Here is a 12187-nt window from a genome sequence, read left to right on the forward strand (position 1 = left end):
TACTGTTCTCAAGGTGGACTCATCTTTCTGTTGCTTCCCCGGATTGCTTGGTGAAGTTGTGCATCTAGACGTGGATGGGCAGTCATTCCGTATTGACCACCAGTCCTGTGTGCTGTGCTGGCTTTTTGTGTCACTGTGATGGCTGGTGTCTGTGCTCATTCTCAAGCTACTGTGGCTGTAAGCTGGCAGTAAGGAATATAGTCTGGTGCATTTCAGTTTGAAAGTGTAGATTGCTTAAGGTTGTGGTGGTTTTAATGAGCACATGTGCTAAATGAAAGTTTTCTCCTATCTTAGAATATTTCTTGAGTGTTTATTCTTAATATTTTAGAGGCTCTTGATTTGTGTTGTCTTCCTGAAATAATGGAATGGATTAAAGGTGTTTCCCTCATTCAGAATGAAAAACTTGTTTGCAAGATCTGGAAGACCTGGGTTCTGTCTGAAGCTGTGTAGTGCTAAACAATAAATGCTGTACCTCAATTCAATCTGGGTGCAGTTTCCTCAGAGGTCAAAGGAGGATTACAAGAGTCCTTCTCTACAGGGTGATTCTGCCCTGTAGGGGACCTGGGATGTAGGCTGGAGACACTGTTGATGGTCAGTCATGGCATGGTGGGGTCCCTCTTCTTCAGTGTCCAGGCTCCAACCCCAGATATCAGAGGCCCCAACTTGAGAAGTGCTACAGTGGAGACAGCTCTGAGCAGTTGAATGGTGATGTCGTCCTGGTAGATGTGCTGTGCCCCATGATGGTCTCCAGTCTCTGATGGGAGGTTGAAAAGCTTGACTGCAAGCTTGCTGCTTCTCCCGGAAACCAGAGGTGTGCTCATTGGAAGCTGCGCACTCTTGCCTGTGTCAGTAGCCCTCGAGGTTAGGGCAGCTCTGAAAAGTCCACATCACAGCTGTGAGGACAGCAACCCCTCTGCGCACCCTGCAGAGTGGGGTTCTCTTTAGGCCAGCACTTGCCCACGAGCCTCAGGAGCCTCGAGCCTCAGACTCCTCCTGCCAGTGGGTTCCCTGCCGATTGACACTTCTTGTGTGTGGAGTTGTCTTCATGGCACTGTAGTATGAGCTTTCCTTTTTTTTTTTTAAGTGGTGCTGGGACTGAGCCCAGGGCCTGTGCATCGAGGCAGGCACTCCACCAACTGAGCCATCTCCCCAGCCCCTGATCTTTCCCTTTTTAAACACTCGATTAATGGAAATGAAAATCACCTCATTGTTTTCTTGTAAGTTTTAAGTAATTTAAAACATGCTTCTTAAATTAAAAATTAGCTTTAAAAAGCATTCTTATTTGTAATGTTATTGTGTTCATATGGCAAGACTAGAGTGGTAACTTGATATTAGGTTTGGGAAGTTAGAGACCCTTTTGAAATCTGGTCTAGTGATTACGTAAGATGTACATAGTGTCATTTGATCTTTTTTGATATTAGATTTTGATTTTACCTTTAAGTTTGTACATTTTGATGCAGAAACATTTGGTGAATGAAAATAATTTTTTTTTTTTTTTTTTTTTTTTTTTTTTTTTGTGGTGCTGGGGATTGAACCCAGGGCCTTGTGCTTGCAAGGCAAGCACTCTACCGACTGAGCTATCTCCCCAGCCCGAAAATAATTTTTAAATTGTCTTTATATTTTTGTCTGTACTTTTTTAATTCCTAGTTTTAAATAGTAAAAATAAATCATTGAATTAATCATAATGTGTGATTACTTGCAGAGGGACCAGTGTGGTGGTTGCTTCCTGTTGCCCCCTCTCTGTGATCAGGGGAGGGATCTAGGGCAGCAGCCTGTGGCGGCTGCTGGTGTTCTGAAGCTCTGGGTGTGTCCTGGAGCTGCAAGGCTGTGGGGGTGCAGGTGTGCTGCCAGCTCCCTTGGCTTGTGGGGCTCCTTCCTACCCCTGCAGGAACCCTTGTTTTGAATCTTCTTCTGAAGTCTTAGTAAATACTATGTTTCCTGAGCTTTTGAAAGATAAAAGTACAGCCAGCCCTCTGGATCTTCTTTCAGCATCTGTGGAACCAACCAGATGAATTAAAAATATTCAGGGAAAGAATGGCCCCCCCTGCTGAACATGTGCAGGCCTTTGTTTGGTCTCTGTAGTTGCTGAACAGGGGAACAGCTGTTTACATAGCACTGACTTTATATTAGGCGTCACAAGTGACATAGAATGCTTTAAAGCACATGGAAGGGTGTGTGTGAGTACTGCTGGATTTCATGCAAGGGCTCGAGCATCTGGAATTCTCATATCCCTGGGGATTCTGGAACCAGCCTCCCACCTTAGCAAGGAACGACTCCACCTAGGACTGTGCTCCGGGACCTGTCTTTTTGGTTCACTGTTAACAGTGTTTGAGATTCTGCACTGTTGATCTATGTCTGTATCTACAGCTTAATGATAAAGTGACTGGAGTGCAGAGGGGCCCTGCATTCCATGTAGGTCTCTCCCTGGCAGATTTTGCCCTGTGAGTGGCCTCTGGGTTCAGCAGTGTGCTTGCCCACCAAAGAGGCCCTGCTGGTGTATTCCCACCCGAGGCCTTACCTCTCTTCCCAGCCATGGCACTTGAGGAGTCACCAGCTTTCTTTTCTCTCCTGGGTTGGGTTGTCTCCTGGGATGTGGGAGGGTGCAGGAATTGCATTTCTGACTTGGAATCACGCAGGGCACCTTTGGTCTGAATTATGGTCTTAATTTTGAGAATGGATCCCTCCCTAGGCAGATTAAGGGGTGGAGGGACCTTGAGTGGGGTGTGGTGATGCTCAGGTGGGAGGTGGGAGGTGAGTGCAGGGAGGAGCGGGGAGTATGGACGCAGAGAGGTATGGGACAGGAAGTCTGTTGAGCACCATCCAAGCCTGCGGGCGGAAAGTCTGGGACACCTGTCTTCAGCAGGAACAGAGAGCCCAGCCCTTGCATGCCTCTGGTGTCCTTCCCTCTGCCTGGCCAGCAGGGTCTTGTTTTCAAGGAGAGAGCACTAAGTCCACAGTGTCCTAGAGCAACCATACCTTTACAACCCAGAGCTGCCCAGCACCATCCAAGCAGCCTTCTGCTGGTCAGCGTGAATGGTCCAGGTGGAGACAAGCAGTGAAAGAACCTGAAGTGAGCTCAGTATTGATGGGATCTGATTTGCTCTTGTTTCAGAGCGCACAACCCTGCTGGAGTTGATTGCAGTCCTCAGCAACGCTGACTCTCTGCCATGGAATCGGTGAGTGTGCTGCGTTCTCTGGCCATCTATGGGGTAGTCCTTGGCTTGTAAAATACAAATACACAATACAATACAAAGTGTCCACGCGGCCTTCTTGGGCTCCATGTGGCATTGCTTAGTGTTCTAGTTTCTGTCCTGAGTTCACTTGGGGTGGTTCAGAGTGGCAGCCCCAAGCTCCCTGGGGTCAGGGAGTAGTACCCCTGGAGTCACAGTCAGAGGAATGGGACTAAAAGATCAATCAGGTTAGTAGCCTTGCTTACAAGAGACGATTTCTTCTTCGCTTCCCTGATAGTATCTTTGCCATCCCCAAATAGTCTGTAGACCCCTGTGGCTGCTGAGGTAGTATAGTACTCTGCCCATTGAATTAGCTGTTCATGTGAGGAACAGCTTGGGAGGGAGCAAGACGGGCTCTGGTCTGGCTGCCCTGTTTTGCTGGACAGGGCTGTAGCCACTGGTGTTCCTAGTGTCTTGAGATCAGGGTATGGGCCCTGGGCAAGTTTGCCCTGACCCCTGGCTTCCTGGGAGTGACAGGTACATCTGCTCCATGGAGGCCCATTTTGCCTGGGGTCTGACTCTAGGACAGGGTCCTCCTTGGCAGGTACAGTGAGGTGACAGATGACTTATCTTCTCTAATGGCTGAACTGGTGATTGGAAAGAAGATGCAGACTCACTTTAGCTTCTCTTGCCTTGCCCAGGGATTTGCTCTTTGTTTTCAGGTTAACAGTCCAAAAGTAGATGATCTGTTTCATGGGGTTACTACTAACAGATGGGAAGGAAGCCTTTCTTATTCCCTCTGAGTGAATTTTCTTACTCTGAGCTATCCATCCTTTGTCTTGGTTATTGTTGATCAGGCTACTTTGTGAAATGGACCCTGCAGGTCTCTTGCTCTCTTTTCTTTTTAAATGCTTTTTAATTGTAGGTGGGCACAGAGCAATTGTTCATTCATTCATTCATTCATTCAATCAATCAATCAGTTTATTGTGCCGAGAATCAAACCCAGTGCCTTACATGTGCTAGGCGAGCTCTTTACCACTGAACTATGACCCCAGCCCCTCTCTTACTCTTGACTGAGTGTTAGGGGTGATGCTGGATGTTGGAGAGCAGTTGGGAGGCGCTGACTCAGCCAGTGGGGTTGTCAGTGGTCAGGGGAGAGGTTTTTCTGGCCTAAAGGTGGAACCAGGTACATAGGAGGAAGAGGGTGGTGGCCAGGAATCCAGTCATACTCACCTGGGAACTGAGCCAGGTCTGTGTCTGCAAAGTGAATCTTAATGAGTAATGAGGAAAAGCAGATGATGCTAATCTTAGTGTGAATTTTAAACTATTATTAAGTATTCAGTGCCTCAAACCCATGTTTCCCTGGTCAAAGGGAAACCACATCAGGACTGTTGGCAGAATCTGGGATTGGCCTACTTGGTCTGGGCCAGGTGGATAGTGAGCAGTAGATGGTGTGCTATGGGGACTCCAAGGTGCTCAACGCCACCTGTCAGGTTTGTGAACTGTAAATATTTAGTTGGTTTGATTATGACCCTTTTTTGTCTGGTTGTTTGGGTCGAATAAAGATGAACACATTGCCAAGGAGGAAGGTCTGCCTCGCTGCACAGCAGGCAGCCCTCTGGTGAACAGTCTCCTGAGACTTGCCATCCATGATTTTTCCTGGCTTGAAAATGCAGGGTTTTCAAAAAATCATAATGTTATAGGTTCTCTAGAAAAGAATCTTTGGTTCTTACATTTGTTGCTTTCACTGTTTTCATTTTGACTCTTAAGGTAGAATGTGAGTGTGAGTGGCTTAGAGGAGATGTGAGGTCGTGGTCGCGCAGGGTCTGATGTGGTGTGCCCTGCCCCACTTGTCCCACTCATCTCCTGCCAGGGCTTTCTGTGTGGGTTCTGCACTGGTCCTGCCTGAGCTGTTGCCAGGTGCAACGTGGTGGTCCAGCTGCAGGACTGGGATGCTGTGTGACCGCAGGCACACCACTTCAGTCCTGTGTACCTCAGTTTGCTGCCCATGAAGTGGTGGTGCTAACCCCCAGCAAAGGAGTTCTGGTTAGGAGAAAATAGGAGCTTCAGCATCGTCAGAGCTAGTGTCCTGTACCATTCTCAAGCTCAGAACTCTGGGCTGACTGCCACTACAGCTCTCACTTTGTTAGCAGGGTAGAAGGCTTCAGGTGTTTCCAGGGAAGTGGCCCCTGGTGGGTGTGTCTTCTTAAGGAGAGCCAGCAGGCTGAACTCTGGGCAGAATGTGGCCCAGCGCTGACTGGAGTTGCATAAGGGTGCAAAAATTACGCTGAAGTGAAGTGGAAGTGTAGAATATTTCCAAAAACATTTTGGTCTCTAAAGTGGTGTGTCAGGATAATAAAGGCAGTGTTTTTTATGTGGAAGAATTCTTGTATGTTTTTGATAGAACACCTCTAATTAAGATGGAAGCACGAGGCTGGGATGGAGCTCAGTTGCAGTCTGTGCTTTCCATGCACAAAGCCCTGGGTGCCATCCCAGTCGTGCATGCACAAATACACACACACACACACACACAGAAGAAAGAAAAGCAATTAGTTTTTGATTTGCAGAAATCAACATTTCTGCAAAGAGACATGAGGAAGGGGCGTATGTAACCAGGTTCCAGGGTCTTGGAAGGTCCAGGCGTTGCGTAGGCTGAGCTCTCTAGGTCCAGGCTTTGAGCAGGCCGAGCTCACTAGGTCCAGGCTCTGAGCAGGCTGAGCTCACTAGGTCCAGGCTCTGAGCAGGCCGAGCTCACTAGGTCCAGGCTCTGAGCAGGCCGAGCTCACTAGGTCCAGGCTCTGAGCAGGCCGAGCTACTAGGTCCAGGCTTTGAGCAGGCCGAGCTACTAGGTCCAGGCTTTGAGCAGGCCGAGCTCACTAGGTCCAGGCTTTGAGCAGGCTGAGCTCACTAGGTCCAGGCTTTGAGCAGGCTGAGCTCACTAGGTCCAGGCTCTGAGCAGGCCGAGCTCACTAGGTCCAGGCTCTGAGCAGGCCGAGCTCACTAGGTCTGGCCTTTGAGCAGGCCGAGCTCTCTAGGTCCAGGCTTTGAGCAGGCCGAACTCATTAGGTCCGGCCTTTGAGCAGGCTGAGCTCACTAGGTCCAGGCTTTGAGCAGGCCGAGCTCACTAGGTCCGGCCTTTGAGCAGGCCGAGCTCACTAGGTCCAGGCTTTGAGCAGGCCGAGCTCACTAGGTCCGGCCTTTGAGCAGGCCGAGCTACTAGGTCTGGCCTTTGAGCAGGCCGAGCTCACTAGGACCAGGTGTTGAGCAGTCTGTGTTCACTGTGGAGCAGTTCCCCCTGGCAGCAGAGCCAAGACCTGTGTGCCTGCAGTTCACATTGGTACACTGGTGGTCCCTGCCCAGGCAAGCCTGGAGGTGGGGATGGGCAGCAGTGCTGTTCTGGGGACTCTGTCCCACCACCTGGAATTGAGAGCAGAGGGAGAAGCTGTGCTTGGGAAGTTCTCCTGCGTCACTGGAATGGTTATTTCCCTCTGACCCTGATACCTCAAGAGTGGTAGCCAGTCATCAGGTGCTGGTCACTGGCATGGTGGCTTCTGCCAGTGGTGGCAGAAGACATGCTGAAGTACTGAATTGGAATTGGAGCGTGTGAAGGATTTTTCGGTCCTAATGCTTACCTACCTTCTTGTTTAACCTCAGGTTTCATTAGGATTTAAGAGTAGGTGACAAAGCACACTGTGCTTCATTATAAGGAAACTGATAGCTAATTTTGCTAACATAAATTACTGTGCTCTTTTGAATGATCAGTTTTTATCTCAGTTTTGGGATTCTGAGGCGTTTTGTGTGGCTAGGCTCCCTTAAACTACATCGAGCCTAGGGAACACTAGCCGTCACCAGATCAGACTTGCTGATGTAAAATGTGTTGGTTTCCCCAGGCGCTGGCCCTCTTCCCCAGCAACCTTGTGACTGGTGGGACTTGGACACTCTTTCTGTGTTCTTGCCTGTCAGGATTGAGGGTGGGCAGGACACTGTAGGTGCTCTTGGTTCTGGCTGGCAGTGGTCTTCACTATGGGTTGTTGTCACCGGACTGGAGGCTTGGACCTGAGAAGGGCTTGGGGACGGCTCTTGGGTCTTATTTTGCTGCTGTTTTCTGTCCAGGGTCGTGGGACAGTTCTCATGGGACAGTGCTTATGTGTGCCATCACCTTCTAAAGGTGACTGAAGGTTCCCCTCTGTGTTTTGTTGTGTTGATTTTCTTGTTTTTTAGTTGTAGATGGACACAATACACTTGTGTATTTATACGTGGCGCTGAGGATGGAACCCAGTACCCCACACGTGCTGAACAAGTGCTCCACCACGGAGTACCCCCAGCCCATCCCCTTTGTGTTTGGCACAGCTGGCCATGCAGTGAACTCTGTTAAATGAGGTGGATGCAGTCCCCTTTCCTCCTTCTCTGCCTTGCTGTGCACCCCCACACTCCTGTAACAGGTGGGGAGCTATGTGTGACCACTTCCCTGTTTTCAGGGCCCCTCTTATGCAACGGCTCCCCATAGCCTGTGTCCAGGCTTGCTGCACCCTGCTCCAGGCTCAAGCTGTAGCCTCTCGGTTCTGTGTCTCGCAATTTATCAGGCTTGCTTTTTTTTTTTTTTTTTTTAAAGGTTAATGGAAAACTGGGTGGTAGTGTGTGAACAGAGGAGTTAATTTCTTATCTGTCTACATGACTGTTGTCCCACGGCTTCACTGGACCTGGCAGGTGGGTGCTGGGGGACACAGCAGGAAGTGCATGCTGGGAGGGCGGTCAGTGTTGCTGGGCTTCCTGACTTGGGTTTGCTTGCTCTCTCCGAATTATGGCTGTGCCTTTCCTGGTGACCTCTTCTCAGGCCCCTCTCAGCTGTGCTCTCAGTGTGCCTGTTCTGAAGTGTCTCAGTGTGCGTTCAAGTGGCCTTCTCGTCTGTAGTCCACTGCACCCTTCCTGCTGCCTCCCAAGAGCCAGCTGCTGGGTCTGTCCTGTGCTGCTCTTAGCCATATGGTCTCAGAAGTGCCTCTTCTCCCCTTGGGTGCTGGCCTCTGGGTTCTGCTAACTCTGGCTTTCTGTCATGTGCCTTCCAGTTTGTTTTCTATCCCTAGACCTGTGTACTGCTCAGCCATCCTCGCTGGTATCCTGGTGCCCTCAAGTTCACGTGTGCTGAATAAAAGGGTTCTTTCCCATGGGCAGTGGCTGTTGCCTTGTGGTTCATGTGGTGCTTTTGCTCTGGCATCTTTCTAGGGGCAGCGATGACTTTGCTGCCCCAGGTCTGTGATGCCAAGTGCCCACCTGCAGTTCTATAAACCTGCTCCCCCATGTTGCCGAGGAGGGTAGATGATGCGCACCCAGGGAAAATGTCTGTGGTGTGCAGTTGCTGGCATGAAGCATATCTGGCCTGGAGATCATCAGGCATGTGCTCAGCTCAGAATTGGAGACCTCGATGGGTTTCTTGCTCCAGGCACTAAGCCCACTGCTATTTTTGGGGGGGAGGGGAGAATATGATTGGGGATTAAACCCAGGGATACCTAACCACTGAACCAAATCCCCAGGCCTTTTTTATTTTGAGATAGGGTCTTGCTAGGTTACCTAGGACCTTACTAAGTTGCCCAGGGTGTCCTTGAACTTGTAATCCTCCTACTGCAGCCTCCCAGTGCTGGAATTGCAGGTGTGCACCACCTTGCCCAGTTTATGGCTGCATTTTTATAATAAAGAAACAGAAGACAAAGTGGGTACCAGGCACAGGACTGTGATGGTGTGTGGCTGGCTGGCATCTTTGGAGTCCCCCGGGACTTTCTGCAGTGCTGCTTCATGCTGGAGAGCTCTGCTGGCAGGAGCAAGGAGCTAGGCGGCGGCAGCAAGGTCAGAGGCTGCTCTGCAGACAGGGGCCACATGCTTCCTTTCCCTTCCTCAGGAGAGCATCAGTTGTGGTCCAGTTCAAGTTACCTGAGGGCAGGTTCTAGAAGGACTGTGGGAAACTTACTTGGCAGCATCCAGGGGCCTGCCAAAAAGGAAGCCCTGGTGGGGCTCTCCCTGTCCTTTACTCTTGCAGCCTCACCCAGGCACCTTGGCGGGTAGTTGAACCTGAGCCTGACTGCTGCTGGTTGTAGTGCCAAGAGGAGGTACTGTGTCAGACACTGTTGTAATTTTTTCTTAGTTGTAGATGGACACAATACCTTTTTTAAAAATTTTTTTAAAAATTTTTACGTGGTGCTGAGGATTGAACCCAGTGCCTCACACTTGCCAGGCAAGCGCTCTACCTCTGAGCCACAACCCCAGCCCTATCAGACACTTTTTTGGTAAGGTTGAAACCAGACTGTTCATGGTGGTCTATGTTTCCACTGTTGCTAAGATGGTTGACGTTACCCATTCCAGGGAAAAGAATGCCACCCAGAAGCCAGCACTGTAATCACATGGTGGCTCCATGTTTTTAGTTCTTTTTGAAAGTCAAAGTGATGCACAGTTGCCTGAGGTTTTGGTCCCTGGAACACTGTGAGGCAGGTAGGGGTGAGCTCTGGGTCTTGCACCCTCATAAATGTGTGCAGGTTTTGTTAGCACGCAGTGGTGTAGGAGTAGGCGACATTCAGAGTCCATCCCTGACTCCCAGGATCAGGAGTGGTGCCAGCATACCTGTGGCACCTGTGCCCTCTGCTGGGTTGTGTCCGAGGAAGGGCCTGCCCCGGGTGTCGGCTAATGGAGTGGTGGTGTTGGGGCAGCTCTGTCCACGGGGGTCATCTCCACAGGTAGCTCTTTCCTTTCAGCCCAGACCATCACCCAGTGCCTCCTTTTCTGAAGGACAGTCTTCTGTGGCTGTTCACCTTTACAAGCAGAGGCCAGCAGGGCCTGGGTGCACAGCAGTTGCTAGGCTTCAGGTATCCCCAGGGCAGGCATCTTCCCTCGATTTGGGCTTCTGAAAGTGGGCCTCCACTCAGACAGTGTCATTCTTAGAGTCTTGAGCTCCTCTTTGGTGCTGTGGTGGGGAGGCAGAGGGAAGCACGGGCACCTCAGAGGCCCTCGTGAGGCCCCCACCTCATGGGAGCTGTGTGTCCCCGCCTGGGGCGGGCTTGTCTGGGTGCTGGTGTCTCGGAGGACTGCAGGAGGGGTGCAGGTGCTCTCCAGTGCCTGGCCAGTAGCCGTCGGGCAGCGTTTGCTTCGAGAGCCCCACAGTCCCTGCATTCCCTGTCTTGTGCCAGCCTTCTCTCCTCTGCTCTCCGAGCTGTGTGATGTGAAGGCAGTCTGCACCCTTCCTGGGGAGGAGCAGGGTTCCCACAGGTGTTCTGGGGCATCTCTCTTTTTAAGCAGCTGGTTGACCATGTGTTAAGTCACTCCATCTGTAGATTTGCCGGGGTTGCCATCACAGGCACTGTGGCCTCAGTTTGCCTGTGAAACTGGTGTCTTAGCTGATCCTCTTGTGACCTCACCTGCAGAAGCCCTGCCATCCTTGGGCAGTGAATTCTGCAGGAAGCAGCCAGCAACCCAAGCACTCAGCCTCACTGGGGCTTGAGACTTCACTGAGCTCCTTCACTCCTTCATCCAGGAGGGGTAGCAGGGCCACCTGTTTTTAATGCCTTTGTGACTGGTGTGATTGGCACATATCAGGTGTTTGACTTCATTCTTATAGCAGAAATTTGTGGAGTCTCCCTGTCAACACACTTTCATGGAGTGTTTACCTGGGAAGTTTAAGAATGTCCCACTAGGGCTGGGGTTACAGCTCAGTGCTACAGTGCTTGCCTAGCACGTATGAGGCACTTGGTTTGATCCTCAGCACCACATAAACAATGAACAAATAAAATAAAGGTATCATGTCTGTCTATAACTAAAAAAAAAATCATGCGCCCCCCCCCCCCCCCCCCCCAGAAAAAAACAAAACAAACAAAGTTCCGCCAGGTGTGAGTTACCTCTGTGGCTGTTGATGTGAAAGCTGTTTCGGGGTACTTGGCAGTGTTGGTCTTCCTGGGACAGTGCCTCGTTGGGGTCCTGTAGAGAACACACTGAGAGTTCAGAGGAAGGTCCTGCTGGAAGGTTGTCAGGACCTAGGAACAGTCATGCCCCTGGAGGGGGTTCCCCCATTTCTTGATTGTGGAGTCTTGCTTTGTGGCCAAGACTGTCCTTGAACTCGCCATCTTCCTGCCTCTATCTCTGGAGCAGCTGGGCTTAGAGGTGAGCACCACTGTGCCTGGCTTCCGCCTGGCCTCTCCAGAGGAGCCCAGAGGGTGGTACCTTCTTTCTCCACCCTTCTTTCAGTGACTTGCCTGCAGTGTTCACTCTCAAGGGTCATTTCAGTCATGCTTTTTATTTATTTTGAGTCAGGGTTTCACTAAATTGCCCAGGCTGACCTCAAACTTGTGATCCTCCTTCCTTAACCTCTGGAACCCCTGGGATCACAGGCTTATGCCACTGCACTCAGCTCAGTATTTTGTTTTCTGAGATAAGGTCTTGCTGTGTTGCCCAGTTTGGCCTCAGAGTCCTGAGCTCATGTCACCCTTCTGCTTCACCCTGTAGCTGGGACTAGCAGTTCATATCTGTGCCTGGGCCAAATGCAATTTATTTTTTATTTGGTTTTGCTGGGAATTGAACCTAGGGTCAAGTATTCTAGGCAAGACCTTTATTGCTGAGTGACATCTCACCCCCAAATATGATTTTTATTTTATCTGTAGAGTAATTTATAATGTGATTAGTAAAACTTTTAAGTACTGGGTTTTTCTGGAGAAGGGGACTTTCCTATATTTTTGTGTTCTTTTCCATCCTGATGGGTTGTCATTTGTTCAGGTTGGCCTTGGGATTGGGTAGGGAGCATATCAGCTTGTTTGTGAACCTAGAGGTAGTGTGTGGAGATCTCAGGGAAGTCCTGAGTTGGAATGGCTGTGCTCTGATAAGTCTGCATACAAGGTTCCTGCTATAGCTCTTCAGGACCAGCTTCTGTTATGTAAGCCAGGGGCCTCAGAAGCCTGGACAGGCCCAAGCATGGGAACTACCCTAGTAGGTGAACTTTGGGAGTCCAAGCCCTGTCCTGCTATAATGGACTTTGTGTGGCAGGAGGA

At 50.3% G+C, this 12187-nt stretch overlaps 1 protein-coding gene across 4 annotated transcripts in view; it reads left to right on the top strand.

The window, feature by feature from the left end:
- Positions 1 to 12187, top strand: part of Ankrd11 (ankyrin repeat domain containing 11) — a 161318-nt gene that overhangs the window by 60841 nt on the left and 88290 nt on the right. For 3 of the 4 annotated variants that reach the window (XM_047529254.1, XM_047529251.1, XM_047529253.1), the window contains exon 2: positions 3113 to 3176. The gene's annotated coding sequence lies outside the window, so the exon portion shown is untranslated. Of the gene's footprint in view, positions 1 to 3112; positions 3177 to 7782; positions 7878 to 12187 lie in introns of those variants that run through there. The other variant, XM_047529252.1, reaches the window with a different exon arrangement.

Source organism: Sciurus carolinensis, chromosome 16 (genome assembly GCF_902686445.1).
Source record: "Sciurus carolinensis chromosome 16, mSciCar1.2, whole genome shotgun sequence".
Classification (NCBI taxonomy): Eukaryota; Metazoa; Chordata; class Mammalia; order Rodentia; family Sciuridae; genus Sciurus; species Sciurus carolinensis.